Raw genomic sequence first — 20,875 nt, 5'->3', positions numbered from 1 at the left:
GGCCCCGAGGGGCGCAAGGACCCGTTACTGTCTCGGGTAGGAGCTGCCATGCGGAGGTCTTCCTTGTGTCCTGTGCAGCTCCCAGCAGCCCACCGAGGAGTCAGGACGGACGGGGACAGATACATTTGTCCGGCCCACGTGCATCACCTGTAGGGAGCTCAGCCTCGGCCAGGCTCCCGAGGCATTTTCTGAGGGGTGGCTCAAGGTCAGGAGGAGGGCAGGGTGGCCGTCTGCAGACTCCAGAGCTTTCTCTCTGCCCTGGGCAGCCCAGGTTGGCTTCGGCGTGGAGATAAATGGCCCGCCGGGCAGTTCCTGGGCCGAGTGTCCCTGCATGGGGATCACACCTGGGCACCACCGGAGAAGCCAGATCACTGGGGTTCAAATCTTTGCCCCACCACTTCTGGTTTGCATGATCCTGGGCAAGTCACTAAACTGCTCTGTGCCTCAGTTTCCCCAACTGTAAAGCATTGTAGTAGCTCCGTCGTAGAGCTGGAGAGAGAAATCCGTCACCTGTGAAGGGCTGGGACCGGCGCCTGGAGTAGGTGCGAACCCGCTCAGTCTCAACTGGTATCTCACCTTGAGCCGGGGCACCCTGGTTCTGTGGTTGCCGTGGCCGTGGTCCCGGCCCCTCCCTGTGCGGACTCTTGCACGGCATGTTTTCAGGGCAGCCTTTTCCTGAGAACCTGCTCTGTTATTTCCTTCCTGGCATGCCCTCTTTGTTTTCCGTAGAGCGCTTACCACAGTTGGTAACTTGTTGGTCACTTTACCTGGTTTTTGTCTATCTGGAAGGCTCCCTCCAGAGGGTAGGGACCTCGTTGGTGTCTTTCACAGCAGAGTCCTCAGCTTCTGGACAGAATGATACTTTGTGGAGTGAGTGAGTCTAGAAGGTTCTGGGGAGGTCTTGCCCCGGACACTAGAGCAATGCTGCCGTGAGGATTGTCCTTATCTCCCGGAAAAGTCCAGTGTCTGGCCCACTGTCCTGCCAATCGCCCGGGGCCACACCTCTCCCTCTGCTCCTGGTAGTATGTGCTTCCCGCCCCCACCCTCCCGGCTCGTCCTCCAAGTGTCCCGGCATTTGCTGAGGTCCGGAAGCAGAGCAGGGAGGGACCAGGCGTGAGGTCCCCCCTCCTACAATCTCAAGACACACGTGGGGCGGTCACTCTGTTCTGCTTAATTCCGGGAAGTGAAATACTGCACCAGAGACCTCAGAAGAATGTCTAGTTCTTGGAGAGGTCTTAAATTTTTTTTTTTTTTTTTTTTTTACATTGGATCTTTTTCTAGCCCTCAGTTTTATTGAGATATAATTGACATGGCAAGTTCTTTTTTTTTTTTTAATTTTTTAATGTTTATTTATTTTTTGAGAGAGACAGAGACAGAGCAGGAGCAGGGGAGGGGCAGAGAGAGGGGGAGACACAGAATTCAAAGAGGGCTCCAGGCTCTGAGCTGTCAGCACAGAGCCCGACGCGGGGCTCGAACCCACGAACCTGCGAGATCATGACCTGAGCCGAAGTCAGACGCTTCACCAACTGAGCCACCCAGGCGCCCCAAAGAGAGTTGTTTTAGATATTCCTTTTGCCACTCCAAGCTGAACCTCCAGTTGGAGCGGCCATTTTGGTTTCTGTCGAACTGTTGACCGTCATGGCCCGGGCCAACTAATTTCATTGGGGCATTTTTTCCTTCATGAAACGAGCCTGTTCTGATAGTTGCAGGTGAGTGGCGTGTGGGATAAGAGTCCTGGAGGAGGGTGGCCGGGAAGTCAGAATAGGGGACTGGCAGCTAGTTCCCTGCCTGAGACTGGTCCCTGACAGGTCATTAGAGAAGCATTCGTGTAGTGAGCAGTGGCCCTCTCTTGTGGCCAGGGCTGCGGCTTGGGTTTGAGGGGCCCATTGGCTTTTTTGGTTGTCTTGTTTGAGAAGAAACAATCCCTGGGATCAGAGGTCTGTGAGTATGGAGACGTTTGCTGCGCCCAACGGGACGGTCTGAGGAAGGCAGAGACGGGAGGCCCTGCCGGTCATCATGCTTCCGGACCTGGCTGTGCTTTCTTATCTGCTGATGAGGAATTTCTTCCCGAGGTGATGCTAAAAATAGATCTATAAAAATCTCTAGTGCTGTTTAAAGTTGAACCCCGAAGGGAGTCACGTGAACCTTCCACGTTGACAGCCTGCAGGGGGATCTGTAGCCCGGTAGTCAAAGCACGTGCCCACCTCAAGGGGCCAGGGATGTTTATCTCTGTGGCAGCGAGGATTCTGGGAGGTAGCTGGGCACGTATAGCCTTCTGGAGAATATTTTCTCAGTAGCCATTACCTGGACCCAGAAAACTCAAGAGGCACCAATGTCGTGACGTGGTAACGGTAAGACGCGGTGATGTCGTGATGCTATGATATGGGGACCTATGAGGCATGAGTCCCCTGCAGGGTCTGGCGGGCCTGTGGGTTTGACCCAGAAGGAAATCCTCACTGCTGGCCAGTCCTCCTTTTTGTCTCGTTCCCTGTCGGTGGCCCACCTGCCCGGGTAGAGCTCGGCACCCGGCGTTCCTTGTCTTCCGGGTCCTGGTGGGGGGCCGGGCCTGGTCTTCCCCTGGCTTCTCTGGAGGAGCTCCCGATTCTCCCAGGTAGCCCGCTGGGGGGGCAGACCAGTCACCTGCTGACGTCAGCCGCTTCCCCCGGTGTCACCTGAGTGCGTTGTGCGCATGTACCCCCCCTGCCTGTGCCCTCTGACTTACCAGAGACCCTGTCCCTTTGGGATGAGTGGGGCTGGGTGGGGGACATGTGGTGGCAGAAGGAGGTTGCGGGGCGGCAGGGGATTCTGCATGGCCCCTTGGTGCTGACTCTAGTGGCCCGGGTGAAGGGCCTCCAGGCCGGGCCCTGCTGCAGCCTCCTGACTTTTTAGTCCATTGCAGCTGGAGGGCATCTGGGCTGCTTCATTGTCTCTGGTTCAGGGTGAGATTCCCCACCTTCTCTGGGCCTCACCCTGGGCCTCTGGTTACCCTGAGATGCCAAAGAGGCTGCCTCAGTTTCCCCTTCCACCTTTTGGGCTTTACAGTAGTGCCCTTGGGGGGTGAAATGAGACAGAGTTTAGTGTGGTGAAGGGCATTTGCCTTCACCCCAAGTTTACCCGAATGCACCGAATCACGAATCTGAGGTCAGCTTGAGGCCACAGAGACCCAGGTCAGGAGAGAGTGCGTGTCCCCTAGAGGGTTGCTCTGGGAATATCTATCACACAGAGCTGTAGTTTTTTTGCTTGATCCCAGCCCCCTGCAGACACTTAATGAACAGTGGATCATTTTTTTCTTTTTTAATTTTTTTTTTTAACGTTTATTTTACCTTTGAGACAGAGACAGAGCATGAACGGGGGAGGGTCAGAGAGAGAAGGAGACACAGAATCGGAAGCAGGCTCCAGGCTCTGAGCCATCAGCCCAGAGCCCGACGCGGGGCTCGAACTCACAGACCGTGAGATTGTGACCTGGGCTGAAGTTGGACGCTCAACCGACTGAGCAACCCAGGCGCCCCTTTAATTTTTTTTTTTAATGTTTATTTATTTTTGAGACAGAGCATGAATGGGGAGGTTCAGAGAGAGAGGGGGACACAGAATCCAAAACAGGCCCAGGCTCTGAGCTGTCAGCACAGAGCCCGACGCGGGGCTCAGACTCACAGACCGTGAGATCATGACCTGAGCAGAAGTCGGACGCTTCACCTACTGAGCCACCCAGACACCCCATAGCAAGTCATTTAAAAAAAAAAAAATTTATTTTGAGAGAGAGGGACAAGTGTGAGCTGGGGAGGAGCAGAGAGAGAGAGGGGGAGAGAGAATCCCAAACAGTCTTCGTGCTGTCGGCACAGAGACCGACGCGGGCTCGATCTCACAAACGCTGAGAACACGACCCGGCCGAAATCGGGAATCTGATGCTTAACTGGCTGAGCCACCGGGCGCCCCTGAGCGGCAAGTCATTTTTAGCCGCATTAATTCCAACATTTGGTGAAGGAAGTGGGTGAGCCTTCCCCGGCCCTTGCATTTCTGATCTCATGGTGACCATGTTTAAGGGGCACCGACCATCTGCCAGGCTCCAGGCAGTGTTTAAACCCGTCATATTTAATCCTCACGGCAGTGCTGCATGTTATCATTGTCCTAACTTCACAGAGAAGGACATGAGGCTCAGAGACCACATGAGGTGCTGAGATGTCCCAGCACACGCTCCCTGCCGCTTCTCCCGGCCGCCTGTTTGGGAGAGGTTGTGGCTCGGGGCGAGGTGGTCAGAGACAGGGACCCCCCACTCCCCCACCCACCCCGCCTGGACCAGGCTGTGCGGGGAGCCTTCCCGAGTCTTGGAGCCCGTAGGGGCTGCAGGCGGGGGTGTCGTTTCTGCTGCTCTGGACCCACGACAGTCCGTGTGGCCGCAGAGGCCTCAGCGGGGAGCTGGACCGGGGAGGCGGCGGGGATCATCCTGGGGTGGCCTCAGACCACACCCAGGATGGTGCTGTGGGACCTGCACAGACACCTTCATGAGGGTTTTGGGCCTCCTGGTGGCCCCGTCAGTCATGGGGCGGTACCAGTGCGCCACGGCCCTGGGCCGGCTGCTGTGGCTTCAGCCTCCACCAGGCCGTCGTGGCCCAAGGGGTGAGAAGCTCGGAGGAGGGGCTGCGGCCTGCAGAGTGCTTGTCCCTCTCGGGAAGCCCGTCAGCCTCGGGAAGGTACTTGCACGAGCGTGCCTGGAGAGACACGGATGTTGGGAAAGTCAACGATGTGATGCGGAAAGCATACTTGGTCGGGTGTCTGTGTTTGGAAAGAGCTCAGGGACAGGGCAAGATGTCAACAGGGCTCTGCAGACCCAGCTTCGACCCTGAGCCCCCAGGAAAATCATCTCGCGTGCGGTCCTGGAGGAACCCAGATTCACGATGGGAGATGGGAAACGACATTTGTGGACCCTGTGCTTTGTGCCGTCCCCGTGACCCAGCACCGGGACAGCTCCAGAGAGGCCTGGGGGAGAGGGGGGTGGGCGGAGCCCCTTAGGGTCTGGGTCCAGACCGGAGGTCGGATCTCGGTCCAGCTTACCTCCGTCTCTGAGCCTCAGTTTCCTGCTCTGGAGAGTGTGATCATCATACTGGGTAGAGTCGGCCCAAGGCTAAAAGCCAAGTTGCACGTGGAGCGTGTGTGGTGTCAGCGCTGAGTGCCCGCGAATGGCGTGGCCACTTGTCGTTGTTTACAATGACAATGGCATTTACAGTGAGATTGCTGCCACCTGGCATTCAGAGGTGATGTGTGTGGCGAGGGGACCCGGGGACCCATCATCCCACTGGGAGGCTGTCCCCAAGCCATCACGGTGTCTGTGGCGTGCCATGGCACCTGATGCAGGACTGCTGGGTCCCGCAGGCAGGAAGGGGCCTGTCTGGCTCTCCTCTCATTACCTCCGCAGCCTTCCCTGGCGCCCAGAGGAAGTGGCCAAGAACTGTGCTCTGGAGAGATGAGTAAACGCAGTGACGAATGCCCGGCAAACCTGTGTGTCACTTCAAGGAGCGGGAAACCCTGGCCTGTTGCAGGTGAGGCTAACAGGAGGGGGGGGAGCAAAGAAACTAGGCTCGCGGTGCTTTTCAAGAGCGAGCAGGACTAGGCGGGTTCTCCAGGTGGATACTTCTTCCTGACGCTGGACCCAGATGGAACACTTGGCCTCCGTTTGTCAGGACCCCAACTTTCTCCCTGCTCTTCCTGCCATGGGGTGGGGCGGGCCCCGTGGGACTGAGATTCTGACTTGGGCCAGGGTGAGGACCAAGTGGGATTCTAAGGGGTGGAGGAGGGGTCAAGAGAAGGACAGGACAATGGTGGGGGGAGGGAGAGAGGGAAGTCCCTTTGGTCCATCCAAGGTGAGCTCACTTGGTCCAATGGGATATTTTGGGGGGAGATTAAAGGATCACTTGGCCTCCACCTCTGCATTGTTGTGTGCACCAGGCAGTCTAACAGGAAACCTTCTGTGAGTATGACCCTTCCTTCCACACATCCGGGGCATGGCAAAGGGAGCCTACGCTCACTCCCCAGAGAGTGCTGGAGGGGTTCTGGACTGGGAGCCTGGCTGAGCCAGGCGCTGGGAACTAGGGATGAGTGGGGCCTGCTCCTTTGTCCTCAACCAGCTCATCAGATACCCAGCATTGTATCAGAGCCTGATGTTAGGAGTCCTGGGGGTGCTGAGCTTTATGGACCGGTGCCGTGGGCTGGCAGAGTTCCCCTCCCTCGGCTCCCCAGGAACTACGTAAAACCTGGCAGGGAGCTGGCACGCCTTCTGTCACATCTTATTAATAAGTTTAATTAACCCAAGGCAGCCCTTGCCAACGCTGAAGTGAAGTGTGCTGGCAAGTTCTCGGCCACGCGAGACCCTAACAGCTTGCTGTGGGTGCCCCAAATGAGTAGAGCCTGTACCCTGGGGTTTTCCAGCTGGTGGAGCACACCTGCCCACCATTCCTCACAGGCTCACTGATCCATGGAGGACACGCCGCCCTGCCCCCTCCCCTGCCCCCCGCACCCCCCCCCGGAGGTGTCACGGTGCCCTTCTTAGGAGTGTTTCCGTACCTCTGCTCTTACCCTCCATGCCAGCGCAGACCTGCTCCAGCATTTCCAGCCTAGGTCCCAGGCAGGTGCAGTCCCGCCCTCCTGAGTCCAAAGAGTCACTGCGAGCGAGGGACAAGGTCCTCCTAGGCAAGGCTCTGCCTGCGTCTGTCCTGGCCGCTCAGCCTGGCTGTGTGTATAAGGAGAGAGGAAAACAGTGCCCAAGGCAACGCCTGAATGTTGGCGACTGTTCTATCTCGAATGGAACTATTTCCAATAGTCTTCTAGTAGACTTGATTTAGAAGCTTTGGAATCCGTGAATTCCATCTGGGCAGAGTCATCGAGCCCACCAAGGGGCACGGGGCTCTACAGAGATGGCCTTGTGGGCAAGCCTGGGCCACTGGCTTTGGGCGTGGAGTGGGTGGGCAGGCGGTGGGCCATGTCCATGAATGGGAGTGAGCCCCGTGTGGACAGAGGAGAGGTTGGCAGTGAAAAAATGTGTGATGTGGGGGTGGACGGGCCTCACTGTCCCCTGAGGGGTCAGTCCCGCCGTGAGCGCTCCGAAGGGCAGTGCCCGATCTGGCTGCCCACTGCCCCATGCCAGCACAGTGGCTCCGTGGTCACCCCTACGTCATTGAAGCCTTGGCTACCAGCAGAGACTGGGTGCTCGCTGTGGGTTCTGTTTGGGATTCAGACCAGTGTGAGAATGAGTCCACACCTGGAAATCGGCACAGAGAGTGAGGCTGGACCAGTTAAGACTTTTCATTTCGAGTACTGAAAACCTCCGCTCAAACTGGTTTAAGCAGAGTGAATGAGCCCATGAAGAAATAAATGAATAAGGCAGGTAGTGACTTACGTAACCGAAATGACCTTGGATTGGTCGATCCAACATCATTAGGACTCGATTTCTCTCTCTCACTGGTTTTCTTCCCACATTGGTTTGTTTCTCAGGCTCCTGCATGAGAAACCATGTGGCTGCCAGCAGCCTTGAGTGCATATCCTCTCAGGTTCAAGTATAAGAGAGAGGGGAGAAGGCCTCTGCATGACAGCTCCTCAGACAACTGAACACAGAGTCCCCGTAACACCCACTATCCACAGCCAGGCATGTATCGAAGACAACTCAGAGCATGTGTCCAACACACAGACTTGCCCCCAAATGTACGTAGTGGCATTATTCCCAATAGCTGAAAGTAGAAACAATCCCAATACTCGCCAACTGATGATGAGTAAACAAAAAGTGGTCCATTCATACAATGGACTATTAATTGGCCACAAAGAGGAACAAAGTATCTCTATCCACAGGGATACCATGGTAAGGGTGGGAGAAGGAATCGTGAGCAAATGACATTTTCTAGGCAACAGTGGGCACCTGTCCCATGTGGATGGCCCACTGTCCCCCTGATGTGCAGGAATTGAGGGCCCCATACAGGACAGGAGGTCTGAAGGCAAAGTGTGCATTGAGGGTGGAATCTGTAAAACATAGAATGGGGATGTGATGAGAGAGGCAGGATCCAGGGGCCAACCCAAAAATCCAAAAAGGAGAAGGCAGCCAAATGGGCTATCACCAATCTTTTGAGCTGAGCAGAGGAAAACCTGGTGCTAAGAGTAGGAAATGAGCCAGGGATGCTAGGCCTGGGCAGAAAGGTCCAGGTCAGAGGACAGATCAGCTGAGAGAAGCCCTGGAGTCATGTGATACCACTGGCTAGATGAGGGTGAGGGGGATGTTGATAGAGAAGAGGGGTCTCCTTTGTCGATTTTGCTTCATTCCGTAGGGGGCAGAGAATAGAGAGATGCCCCCGTAGGAAGTGCTGGGTAAGTAAATGGAGTCCAGGCCAAGGAAAAGCTCATTCTGGCAAGAGTGATCAGGAATGGTTCAATGAGGGAGAAGATTGGAGCACGTTCTTGAAGGATCTGTAGACATTGACAGTTAAAGAAGTGGTAAGGGCTTTGAATGAGGTGGAGTGTTGGGACTACATTCTGGAAGGGGAGGGGGTGGAAGCCTTCACGCCAGATGGGGAGAGCGTGAAAATGTTCACACCAGATGGGGAGAGCGTGGAAATGTTCACACCAGATGGGCAGAGCGTGGAAATGTTCACACCAGATGGGCCGAGCGTGGAGGTCTTCACACCAGATGGGCAGAGCGTGGAAATGCTCACACCAGATGGGGGGAGCATGGAAATGTTCACACCAGATGGGGGGGAGCATGGAAATGTGCACACCAGATGGGGGGAGCGTGGAAATGTTCACACCAGATGGGGGGAGCGTGGAAATGTTCACACCAGATGGGCGGAGCGTGGAAATGTTCACACCAGATGGGGGGAGCGTGGAAATGTTCACACGAGTTGGAGAGAGCGTGGAGGTCTTCACACCAGATGGGGAGAGCGTGGAAATGTTCACACCAGATGGGGGGAACGTGGAAATGTTCATACCAGATGGGGAGAGCATGGAGGTCTTCACACCAGATGGGCAGAGCGTGGAAATGTTCACACCAGATGGGGGGAGCGTGGAAATGTTCACACCAGATGGGGAGAGCGTGGAAATGTTCACACCAGATGGGGGGAGCGTGGAAATGTTCACACCAGATGGGGAGAGCGTGGAAATGTTCACACCAGATGGGGGGAGTGTGGAAATGTTCACACCAGATGGGGGAGCGTGGAAATGTTCACACCAGATGGGGGGAGCGTGGAAATGTTCACACCAGATGGGTGGAGCGTGGAAATGTTCACACCAGATGGGGGAGCGTGGAAATGTTCACACCAGATGGGGAGAGCGTGGAGGTCTTCACACCAGATGGGCAGAGCGTGGAAATGTTCACACCAGATGGGTGGAGCGTGGAAATGTTCACACCAGATGGGGGGAACGTGGAAACGTTCACACCAGATGGGCAGAGAGTGGAAACGTTCACACCAGATGAGCAGAGCGTGGAGGTCTTCACACCAGATGGGGAGAGTGTGGAAGTCTTTACACCCAAAGGGGACAGATGGGAAGTGAAAACTGCGAAGGGAGAGAGCAGCGAGAAGCCCAGGCCCTGAGGATGGGACTTGGGAGCTCCAAGGTCTGAGAAGTGGAGCCTAGGTTTGCGTGAGCTGGTTCTTGGAGTCCCGGCTGGGACTTGGGCAGGCCCGAGGTGCAGCTAATGGGTGCGGCACGGGATCCCAGGGTCCCCTAGCACTCACTATATTGTGGAGCCAGGGTCCTAAGGTGGAGCCCGTGGCCCTTCGTGGAGAGAGGGGAACACGTGGTGGGAAGCCAGCTGTGGCCAGCACAGTGAGTGTGGGAGGGGTGGCCCTCCCCCCTGCCATGAGCAGCAGCACGGCAGGCCTTCCAGGGTGCCAGGCACACAGCCAGCTCCCAATGCAGCGGTGGCCTGGCTTGAGCAGGGGCCAGCCAGCTGTGGAAGGCTTTGTCGCCTGGGGTGAAGGCTGTCGGTCACTGGCCTGGCAGGTCTGGAAGCTCGGGAGTCAGGCTGAGGTGGGCCTCCCACAGCCAGGGCAGCTGGGGCAGGAGAGAAACTTGTCCCTGCCACGTGGGTTGCTCCCGTCTGGTTTGGGGGCAACATAGGTCCTTGGGAAGGACGGACAAGCCCATCATTCATTCATTCAATTCTTTTTGTCTTTTCATCCAGGCAGCAGAAACTCACGGAGATGCTGTGTCAGGGACTGTGAAAAGCTGACCAGGGCCCTAGGTGCTCACAGCTGCAGGGGGAGACAGACAAACCGATAGGATCTTCCGTCCCAAGAGTGGCAGTGGCCGCACGGGGGTGGGGAATGCAGGGAGCTGAGAGAGGGGGAGGAGGGACATCTGTGCGTGTCTGGTGTGGTCAGGGAGGGCGGCCTGGAGGAAGCAACACCCAGGCTGAGACCTGAAAGGGCAGTGGGAATGAGTGTGTGAACTGGGTGGGGAGGGCTGATTGAGGTACAGGGAACAGGCAAGGACCTCTGGGAGCATGGAGGAGCCCGGCAGCATGCTGCGCTTTGGGGTCCTGGACCTCCTCCCTGCCCCAGGTCATGGAATTTTGATCCTTCCCTTCCCTGCGGTCATGGCTGCTGACAATCCCTCTCCTGGTGCCGCTGGCCTTGGGCCTGGGGTGGGTCTGTGGCTGTGGTGGGGGAAGGGGCAGATTTGCTGTGGGGTCTGCGGTATCAGGGGCAGGGGACCAAGGGGTCATTGACTCTGGGACTGAAGTCCTGGGAGTGTCCTGGAGGCCACTGTAGCCATAGAATCTGCAGGCCCCGGACAGTGCCCGGCCCAGGGGAGCCTGGAAACTCCACGGCTCGTCTAGAAGGAGGAAGGCAGCTGGGAACCCCAACAGAGTTGGCTGGGATTTGCATCCGAGAACCCAGAGATGACAAACGTCCTGCCCGATTCCAGGACTGGCCATGCAAGGGGGCGCCGGCTGGGGCGGGGTCCTCCTCGTTGGCTCGTCCCGCCGGCCTCGGATACAGATGAGGAGCACAGAGGTGTGCTTCCCTCCCCGCGGAGGGCCAGGGCTCCCGCGATTTAACTTGCCTCCCTTCTGCTGAGCCCCGAGGGCGCAGATGAAAGACGGCGATGCGTCCAACAGGAACAAGCTGCGGGGCCCGGAAGGTGGTGTGAGGGCCGTAGGCGCCCGGCCCGCCTGGCCCCCTGCCCGCGGCTCCCGCCAGCCTCGCAGCCCGCCCGGCTGAGGATCCAACGACACGGAGGCAGCACAGGAAGCCGAGCTGTGGGCGGGGGGCCTTTTCCATGCACGCGGCCCCTCGAACATGAACGCGAGCCCCGGAGGGCCAGAGACGGACCACAGATCGGTATCTCTCCGGGCTAAGCGGCCTCACGCCAGCGAGGTAGGAGTGTTCCAAGGAACGTGGGTCTTTTTCCAAGCAGGAAGGAGTGGTTTCTACGCGTTCGCCCTCCTCCGCATCTCTCTGAGGCTCCAGGCCTGCTGTGTGCAGAGGGGAGGAGGTGTGAACGTCTACTCCATCGTCAGAGCATTTGTGGAGCTGCCGGCAGGAAGAGCAGGTGTTCGAGTTTGCCTCTGAATCTGCACCGCCGCGTCTGACGCTGGGTCGGTTCTGGGGGTCCCGCTCCCCGTCAACCGTGCAGCGCGAGCCTCTTCCCGGGGAATCACCGTCGCCAGGCGCGTGGCTGGCCTTCAGGGAGCGACACGAGCTCTGATTTGCTTTCTCTCGGCAATGGTGTGCGTGAGCTCCCCTCCACCGGCCTGCTGGCAGCGCAAGCCTGGAGACGAAGTGTTTTGAGAGCAGAGCGGGGAGGGCTGCATCTGCAGAGGGGGCTCTGGGAGGCAGCACGCACCAGGGGTGGGGGCCAGCGGCCGATAACTCTTGGACGAGGTCAACAGCAGGAGGCAGGGATGGGCGGAAGCGGGAGGGCTGGGCCAAGAGATGTCAGCAGACCTTGGCCCGGGATTTGCAGTATTTTTATTGAGAACCGTCAGGGGAAACCCTTCCAAAGGGTGTGGACAGGGTTGGCGGCGTCTGGCAGCTACTTTGCGGGCAAGAGGTCAGTGGAGGGAGGTCATGAGGTCTGAAAGGGGTCCCCGCCCGCCCCCGCCCTGTCTTCATCAGGCCGGAGCCGGGAGGTCAGAGGATGTCTCAGGGATGCCCTGGGGAGCTGTCTGCAGTCTTGGCGTGCGTGCAGATCCCGTCCGGCCACTTACCAACTGGACACGGGGCCCCCGCCACCTTGAGATTGGCTTTCCCTGTTGCGGGATCGTGGAAGTAAAGACAGCGGTAACCCCTGCCCTTGGCGACGTGCTGTGTGCCAGGCCCTCCGCACGTCTCACCTCACGTGATCGCCCCGTCCTGGAGGTGGACTCCGGCTCATTTCCGGGAGGGCTCAGATGAGGCCAGGGACGTTCGTTAACTTGCTCAAGCCCAGAAACCGGGAATCTGGACCAGGTCTGCCTGGCTTCGAGCCGGGGCTCTCTCCGTGGCCCTGCGCGGCTCTAACGTGGGTGGCCGTGCCCAGCTCAGTGCCTCACACGCAGCGGGTGCTCAGGAAACGCTGGCAGAAACCTTTCGCCCTGCCCTCCTTGAAGCCTCCCTTTCCTCCTCCCTCTGGGCGCACGCAGCTGTGAACACCTTCGCTGCGGCCTCACCTGTCTCCTGTGCAGGGCGGCCCTGCTCCAGGGAAGTGGCTTCTACCCCGTGGCTGCGTTTCACAGCCCCCCCCAGGGTAGCTGACGTGGTGAAAGATGGGGGCGCAGGGAGGGGGGAAAGGGAGCTAGCGCTCAGCGGCCAGAATGTCAGTCGTGCAAGACGAGAAAGTTCGTTGAGATCTCTCACGCCACACTGTGCGTGTGGTTAATCCTACTGTCCCACAAACTTAAGTGCGGTTGCCATGGTGACTTTGATGCCGTGTATTTTTTTTTTCTCCCATAATAAAAACAAAACCCCAAAGCTGGATGTGCGATCTCTATCGAGAGGGCTCCCAGGGCCAAGGGGAGGGGAGGGCTGCAGGCTCTGGGTGGAGCCTTGGGCCCTGCGTGAGCCTGTGGAATGGTGCCCCGCCAGGGACATCGACTGTGGATGCGGCTTGAGCGATAAGAGGCCTCAGGTGCTGCTGTGTCAGGCCACTGAGACTCTGGCTTGATCCGTGATGGTAGCTCGTGTCTCCTCAACGGGTCAAGGGGGCTTCAAGAGGAAGGCCGGAGACCCCTTTCCCTCTGGAGTTCACAAGCGTCCGAGGGGACAGCGAACACGAGAGGCTGTGACCCAAAGTGGGTGAGTACCTTCAGAGCCCAGGGAAGGACGTGGGGAAGCAGGAGAAGGTCTCATCGGGGACCGGGGAAGGATTCAGGGAGGAGGTAGCCAGGGAGAGGACACTTCAGAGCTGCTAAGGCAGAAGAGAGGTCCCTTGGGGAGGGAGCCCCATCGAGCAAAGCATGAGAGCTGAAGTCCAGGCAAGGTGTCTGAGGACGCGGGTGGGGGGGGCAGTGCAGCCAGCTCCCGCAGGACTGAAGAATGTGAGCTTGATTTTGTAGGCAACGGGAGCCGCAGAAGGTGAGTGAGGGAGAGCATGCCAGATACACTGTGCTTCAGGCAGGCTTCTCCAGTTGCCGTGGAGAGGCTGCCTGGAGCAGGAGAGGTTAGATGTGGGAGACCGGAAGGGTGGAGGGGGGGATGGAGGGGAGGAGCCCAAGAGACAGAAGAGGGGTGGGGGGCACAGGGAGGGAGCAATGGGATGCTGGAGGAGCCAGATGCTGGAGGTTTGTTGGTCCCAAGGTAGACGAATGTCCGTTCCTATTACCGGAGGCCGGGTCCTGAGAATCAGCGCCCGGGCTCTGTGCTTCTCTTTGGCAAGGCCCAGGAGCCTGTCACCGCCCGTGGGTTGGCCCCTGGAGCCCCGCACGCCTCCTGCCCCACGGGCACCCGGTGGAAGCTTCCTGGCTGGAGTGACTGCAGAGCCTCAACACGTATGGCCACGGGGTCAAGAAACTGACGCTGCAAACATGCCCTCAGAGAGCATCCATGGTTTGTTTATTGCCTTTAAAAAAATCTGCAGAATTTGCTTGGCTTTTCAGCATTTACAAGAAATCTACCTTGCAAATAAGTTTCCAAAATAACCTCTCTCTCAGCTCTGCACTGCGCTCACCATCTGTGGAGCTAGGGTGTGGATGAGTATGCACGGCCTGAGGGTCCAAGCCCGGGACAGGCTTAGGTCAGCGGGGGAGGGACGAGGCAGGACTTGGAGGGTTCTCCCGGTCGCTGTGAGAGATGGCATGTCACGGCCCCTGGTACCAGGGGCATAGGCCTGGAGGGTCAAATGCCAGGGGACGGAGGAAATGGCGTGTGCACGGGGGTTCCATGAGAACTTAGGGCTCCCTCAGGCAGAGTGAGCCCTCAGAGGCAGACCCTCTCCCTGCCAGGGCTCCGACGTGGTCACCCGACCCGCTCGCCCAGGCCTTGGCTTCTTTTCTCCTTTCCCACTGACCATTCCCCAGGGCCTTAGCTGTGGGGACAGGGAGTGGAGGCTGTCAGTCCTCTGCGGGGAGAAGAAAGGTCCTGAGTGGCTGCGACACAGGGAAGGAACGATGATGAGCCCCCGGATGCTGAACAACCCCTCAGACCGCACGAACTGTCTCAAACTGAGCCCGGCTCCTTCCCCAGACCCGTGCCCTCTGACTGGGGTAACCCCTCTGTGCACCGAAACCGGCGTTGCCCCAGCCCCTCCATCGTCCCCACACCCACATTCCATCAGGATGCTGATGCCAACCTGGAAGGTTCTCCGTTCCGTCCGCTCTCGCCCGCAGCAGCCCCCCGCCGGGCTGTGCAAACCTCTGAACCGGTCAGCCGGGTCATTCTCTCCTTCCTCCACACTGTCCCCAGGGGGATGCTGGGGAAACCCGTGTGCATGCCTGGCCGTCTCACTGGTGCTTAGATAACTTCACTGACCCCTTAATGTGTACAAGATGAATTTCCGTGTTCAGGGGGAGGGCGTCTGGATCCTCCTGTTCCCACGTTATTCACAAAACTTTTCCCCTCTGTGGTCCCCGGGGCCCACGCGCAGCTTGGGGTATTTCCACGAATCGCTCTCTCCTCCAGGTGGAATGCCTCCGCCTCCCCCCCAACCCCCGTCGTCAACGAGGCCGGGCGATGGGTGGGGTCGCCAACCCGGAGTCGACGGCAGATCTGCATGGGAGTGACATCGCGGCACGCCCTTCGGTGCGGGGCCTGGCGGGTGTGTACGTGTGCGTGATGTGTGCGCCTCTGCCTTTCCAGCCTCCTCCGGGCTGCAGCCCGAGGCAAGTGCACCCTGTCTAATACCGCCAGCTGGGCCCGCACCCCGGCTGGGCCCCACTGCAGGACATCTAGTCACGCGAGCCAGCGCCACCGCAGCTCAGAGACGTGGATGCTTCCACCCCGTGAAAGATCGGGACACCAAGGGTTAGCAAGGCGCCTCACAGGGGTTCGCGGCCGGAACTAAACTTGGGCATCTGACTCTCAAACTGTGTCCCCTTCTGTTACACTTTGTGTCCCTGGGGAGTCACAGATGCCGTCTCTCCTGCCTTTTCCCCAGATGCTCCTCGGAGGCCCTTATGCCATGTGGGCAGCCAACATGTGCTAGAGGCTTCCTCTGTGCCCGAATGGGGTAGACTACGAAAGTGACCACGGATGCTTCCCCTCCCCCATTCACACCTCCTTGACCTGTCACTTGGGGAGCCCTCTCATCCTACCTCTGGGCGTGGCCATATGACTTGCTTTGGCGGAGGGATGTTAACAGACGTGTCATAAGTGGAGGCTTGAGAAGCATGCACAGTGGGACTGGTCCTCTCTTGCTGCTCTTGGAACTCTGCTCCCTTGTGAAGAAGCCCGGGCCAGCCTTCTGGAACATGAGAGACCCATGGCCCAATTACACCTGTTCCTCATTTGACAGCTTGCCAACTGCCAGACATACAAGTGAGGCATCCCGGACCATCCAGCCACCGGCCGCCCACCAGCTGACCATGGACACAGGACAGAGCCCAGGCACGATCAGCAGAATCAGCTCAAACATGAGAACTGCCCAGCTGACCCACCAAATCATGAGCTAAGTAAACACGTGTTGTTTTAACCACTACACCTTAGGGTGGTTTGTTATGCAGCAAAAGCTAACTGATGTAAGACATTGTATTTTAGTTATTATTGTTGTGTAACAAACTTAACTTAGACCCCCAAACTTAATTGCCTGAAACGACCATTGTATCATGCTCATGATATGAGTCAGAGATTTGGAAAGGGTACAGTGTGAATCACGTCTTGGCTCTGTGCTGTCGGGAGCCTCAGCTGGGACGACTCAAGGGCTGATGACTTGGGGTATTGATGGCTGGGGGCTGGAATAATCTGGAGGTGTCTTTGCTCACTCCTGGGAGTTGAGATTGGTAGCTGGCATCTCAGTAGGAGCTGTCTGTGGGAGCAGCTACACGTGGCTTCTCCATGTGGCCTGAGTTTCCGAAAGCCATGGCTGGTTTCCAGGGAGCCGAACTTTAATGGCGGCCCAGAGCTCCAAAGGCAAGGCCACCTGCTAATAAGGAGGAGGCTCAGCGCCATTCGTGACCTTGCCATGGAATACTACTGGGCAATGAGAAAGAATGAAATCTGGCCTTTTGTAGCAACGTGGACGGAACTGGAGAGTGTTATGCTAAGTGAAATAAGTCATACAGAGAAAGACAGATACCATATGTTTTCGCTCTTATGCGGATCCTGAGAAACTTAACAGAAGACCATGGGGGAGGGGAAGAAAAAAAAAAGGTTAGAGAGGGAGGGAGCCAAACCATAAGAGACTCTTAAAAACTGAGAATAAACTGAGGGTTGATGGGGGGTGGGTGATGGGCATTGAGGAGGGCACCTGTTGGGATGAGCCCTGGGTGTTGTATGGAAACCAATTTGACAGTAAATTTCACACTAAAAAAAAAAAATTAAAATTAAAAATTAAAAAATAACTTTTTAAATAATAATAATAATAAAAAAAGGATGTCACACGGCATCACTTCTGCTGCCTCCCGTTGGACACAGGCCAGTCGTCAGGTCTCTGCACCCCCACTGCCTCCTAATCAGGGGAAGAGAATTCGGCTCCTCCTTGATTGGGGAGCAGCAAGGTTCCAGATGAGCATTCGGGGCGGGAAATATATTGCGGTCACTTTTGGAAAATACAGTCTGCCGCCCATTATCTCACCCAGTATCTGCAATAACCCAGAGAGAAAGGGAGGCACCGTTGTTCTCCCCACTTCTTATGAGAAGCAGAGGCTCGGACAGAGGGTCACGTGCTCAGGGCCGGATGTCAGTAGCTGTCAGACCTGAGACTAACCTCGCCACCTTTCCTGGGCTGCCTGTTGGTCCTTGGATCCATGTCTTGGTGTCCCTTCTCCTTCTACCCTTTGAGCTTCATGCTTTGTCTCTGTCTTGGGTGGGATGCCTTCTAATAAGCAGCTGCATTTCTCACTGTCTCTCTTGACCGTGTTGGGGGTCCCCGCAGGCTCCCCAATCCCATCCCTAGAGGCCAGGGGCCTGGTTGTGGTGGGCAGAGGGAGGAACTCTAACATAAACATGCTTGACCGATCACCACTCTCCCTCCTTCTGCAAAATAGATACAGTTTGGAGGTCCCCAGGAGGCAACTTGAATTTAAATCCTAAGAGGATGGAAACTGGGGTTACGTCTCTGGACTTTGGAAGATTTACTTTTTATGTTACAAAAACTACCACTACTGAGTATTTGCGGTCCTGTTTCCTACCCAGACCCTCCCGCCAGCCCACACAAATCTCCAGCTTTGCCTACCGACATTCCCCTCCCTACTTCTTTTTTTGTTTTTTAATATTTGTTTATTTTTTTGAGAAAGAGAGTGTGAGTGGGGGAGGGGCAGGGAGAGAGGGGGACAGAGGGTCTGAAGCCAGCTCCATGTTGACAGCAGCGAGCCAATATGGGGCTCGAACTCGTGGACTGTGAGATCACAACCTGAGCTGAAGTCGGATGCTCAACCAATGGAGCCACCCAGGCATCCCGACATTCTGCTCCCTTCTTAAGGGGAGATGGGAGGACCCGTATGGATAGCAGTGCCCTGTGGGCTTTAATAACATTTATTGATGTATAAAATATATTTAGGATATGTGTGGATGGACAAAATGTCCATTAATGGGAGAATGGGATAGGGCTGTCAGGTCAAATGCAGGATTTTCTGTTAAACTTGAATTTCTGCAAAACAATAAGCCCTGTGGCTAGAAGCAGGTCTCCCACTTATAAAAGGGCACATATGGTCAATGTACAGTTTGATGAATTTTCACAGAGGAACTCGTCCTGTGTCACCAGCAGCCATATCAAGAAACAGAACTTTCCAGGCTCCCAAAATGTCCCTCGCGTCCCCATGCAGGAACGACCCATCCCCTCACTATCCCGGCCTTTAACAACATAAATGAGTTCTGGCTGGTTTTGAATGTCATATAAATGGAACCACTCTGTCTGTATTCTCTTGTGTCTTGTTTCTTTCCCGGATCATCACGTCTGAGAGATCTATCCCTGTCATGCATGGCAGCAGTTCATTTGAGGTAATAATTACTGTATGAGCCACGCTTGCACTGAACAATTATTTGTTGTTTCTCTGAAATTCACATTGAACTGGGTGTCCTGTAATTTACACGGCAACCCCGTTGGGTTCTTCTGTTAAATGGACACTTTGTGGTCTTCTGTTTGGGGCTCTGAGGAGCAGAGCTGCGGGGAATATCCCAATACTTGTCTTTTGGTGAACATATGGACTCATTTCCTTTGGGTGTTTACCTAGAAGTGAAATTTCTGGTCGTAGGGAATGTGTATGTTCGGGGCAGTGCATCCTGTCAAGAGGCGTTCCAAATGGTACCATTTTACACTCTAACCAGCAGCGTGTGAAAGTTCCAGTGGCTCTATATCCTCGCCAATACCTGGCATTTTCTGCCCTTTTCTTTGCAGTCATTCTAGTGGGTTTGATCTGGTTTGATCTCATTGTGGTTTTAATTTGCATATCCCTGTGGATCACGAAGCCGGGCACTTTTTCGCAGGCCTCGTGCCCCTGTGGGTTTCCTCCTTCATGAATCGCCTGTTCTAGCATGTTGCCCTTTGTTCTGCTGAGACGTCTTTCTTTTCCCTATTGCTCTGTAGGCGTTTCTTATATGGTTGGCATACTAGTTATTTTTCAGAAGTACGTCAACTATCTTCTCCTGGGGAGTTTTGGGGAACGGGTGAGAGAGGATTCCTGGCTTGTTGTGGGTCGTGCAGTTGACTTGGAAGAGTCAAGAAGGAAGAGGAGTTTAACGAGAATTGCCGTGGATAATGGCTCTTCTCCAATGGCCTTTCAAGGGCACAGGTGAAGAACAGACTGTTTCTTTGAGCGCCTCACTCATTCTGAGACTGGGCCACATGGGGCCCTGAGCAATATTCAGATCTTGACATGAGGGCACAGAAAGATTTCCATTGTATTGAGCTGATAGTGTGTCTTGGGACATTTAATCTAGGAAGGTTGGAAACACTTCCAAGAAATTCGTATATGTCCTTGGCATGAACTCTGGTGCCTGTTTCCACCCCCTGAGGGGAGAGGCCATCCCTAAGAGAATGGGGATTATTATTTGTCACAGAGGGAAAAACCCTCCTCCAGAACACACACTTGAGAAGAAGAAAATATGGAGTATTTGAACACTAGTGGCATCTGAAAGGTACACTTAATTCATAAATCAAGGCTGCACAGCAGATATTTATGGCAATTCTTGCTAGAGGAAATATTAAAATTTGTAAGAATTGTAAATGCTGTAACCCAAAATGCTATAGTCACCGGTCATAATTGATGACTTCCTCTTGAATGTATTGAATAAATTAATTTCATTGCTATACCGATGACATTAATATGCTCTTATAATTAATTTAGTTCTGAGGGCTGTTGTGGGTGCCAAGCTTTCATTGGAAGGAGAAAATGGCCCCAGGAAAAAGGTGACACATGAAAAATAATTTTGAAATCAAATAAAGAATAACACTCTAATAAGAAACAGCAGGCTCAGCGGGGCCCTGTCATAAAAGAGAGCACACGCGGGAGTTGTCGGGAGGCAGATATTAAGGTCAGGACTGTGGGAGTGTTTCCAGTCCAATGTTGCTGAGTTTTCATTGGGATTTTTCATGTCCTGAGTCAGTGCTTTCAGAATGGCGTACGCGGAAAGCCTCCTTCTTTGGTGAGCATCACGGGGCGATCTTGAGACTGGGGCCTTCTGCCCACAGTCCTCGTCTCTGAAGCAGGAATCTAAGGGTTTCCAGGAAGGAGCAGCCGATGATCGAGGATGCCGATTTCTTTACAACTAAACAGCCAAAAAATAACATTTATGAGCCCTTTCTTTTTGCCAGGCACCGTGCTAAATTGTTTATGTTCATTGTGTCAATAGGATTGTTTCTTTCCTCTTATTTTTTTTAAGAGAGAGCAGAGGAGAGGAAGAGGAGGAGGAGGAGGAGGAGGAGGAGGAGGAGGAGAGAGAATCCTAAGCAGGCTCCATGTTCAGTGCAGAGCCTGACATGGGGCTTGATCCCACAACCCTAAGGTCATGACCTGAGCTGAAATCAGATGCTCAACCAACTGAGCCCCCCAGGCGCCCCCCTGTTTCTTTCTTCTTTTAAAAAATAACCTTTAACTTATTACAAAATAATGCATGTTTTTTGGATATACTTTAGAAAAGACAGTTCACCAAATTCCGCCATGTTTTCACTCCTGGAAGAGTTTTTACTCCATCCAGGGGGCTTTGGAATCTGCAGTCCCTAGACTGGTGGGTGGTAGGCATGGACAATTTTCCCAAACGTTTCTCTCTTCCTTAAAAGGACCCCCCAAACATGAGGGAGGTGGTTTCCTTGGAGAGAATCTTTTATA

At 55.4% G+C, this 20,875-nt stretch overlaps 1 long non-coding RNA gene across 1 annotated transcript; it reads left to right on the top strand.

Moving 5' to 3' along the window:
- Positions 1-11,126: 11,126 nt before the first annotated feature.
- On the top strand, positions 11,127-19,859 carry LOC128312638 (uncharacterized). The gene is made up of 2 exons (XR_008292183.1): positions 11,127-13,257; positions 14,525-19,859. It is a non-coding gene; the product is annotated as an uncharacterized LOC128312638 (long non-coding RNA).
- Positions 19,860-20,875: the final 1,016 nt, after the last annotated feature.

This window comes from Acinonyx jubatus, chromosome D2 (assembly GCF_027475565.1).
Source record: "Acinonyx jubatus isolate Ajub_Pintada_27869175 chromosome D2, VMU_Ajub_asm_v1.0, whole genome shotgun sequence".
Classification (NCBI taxonomy): Eukaryota; Metazoa; Chordata; class Mammalia; order Carnivora; family Felidae; genus Acinonyx; species Acinonyx jubatus.
This window is presented reverse-complemented; position numbering and strand designations above follow the sequence as displayed.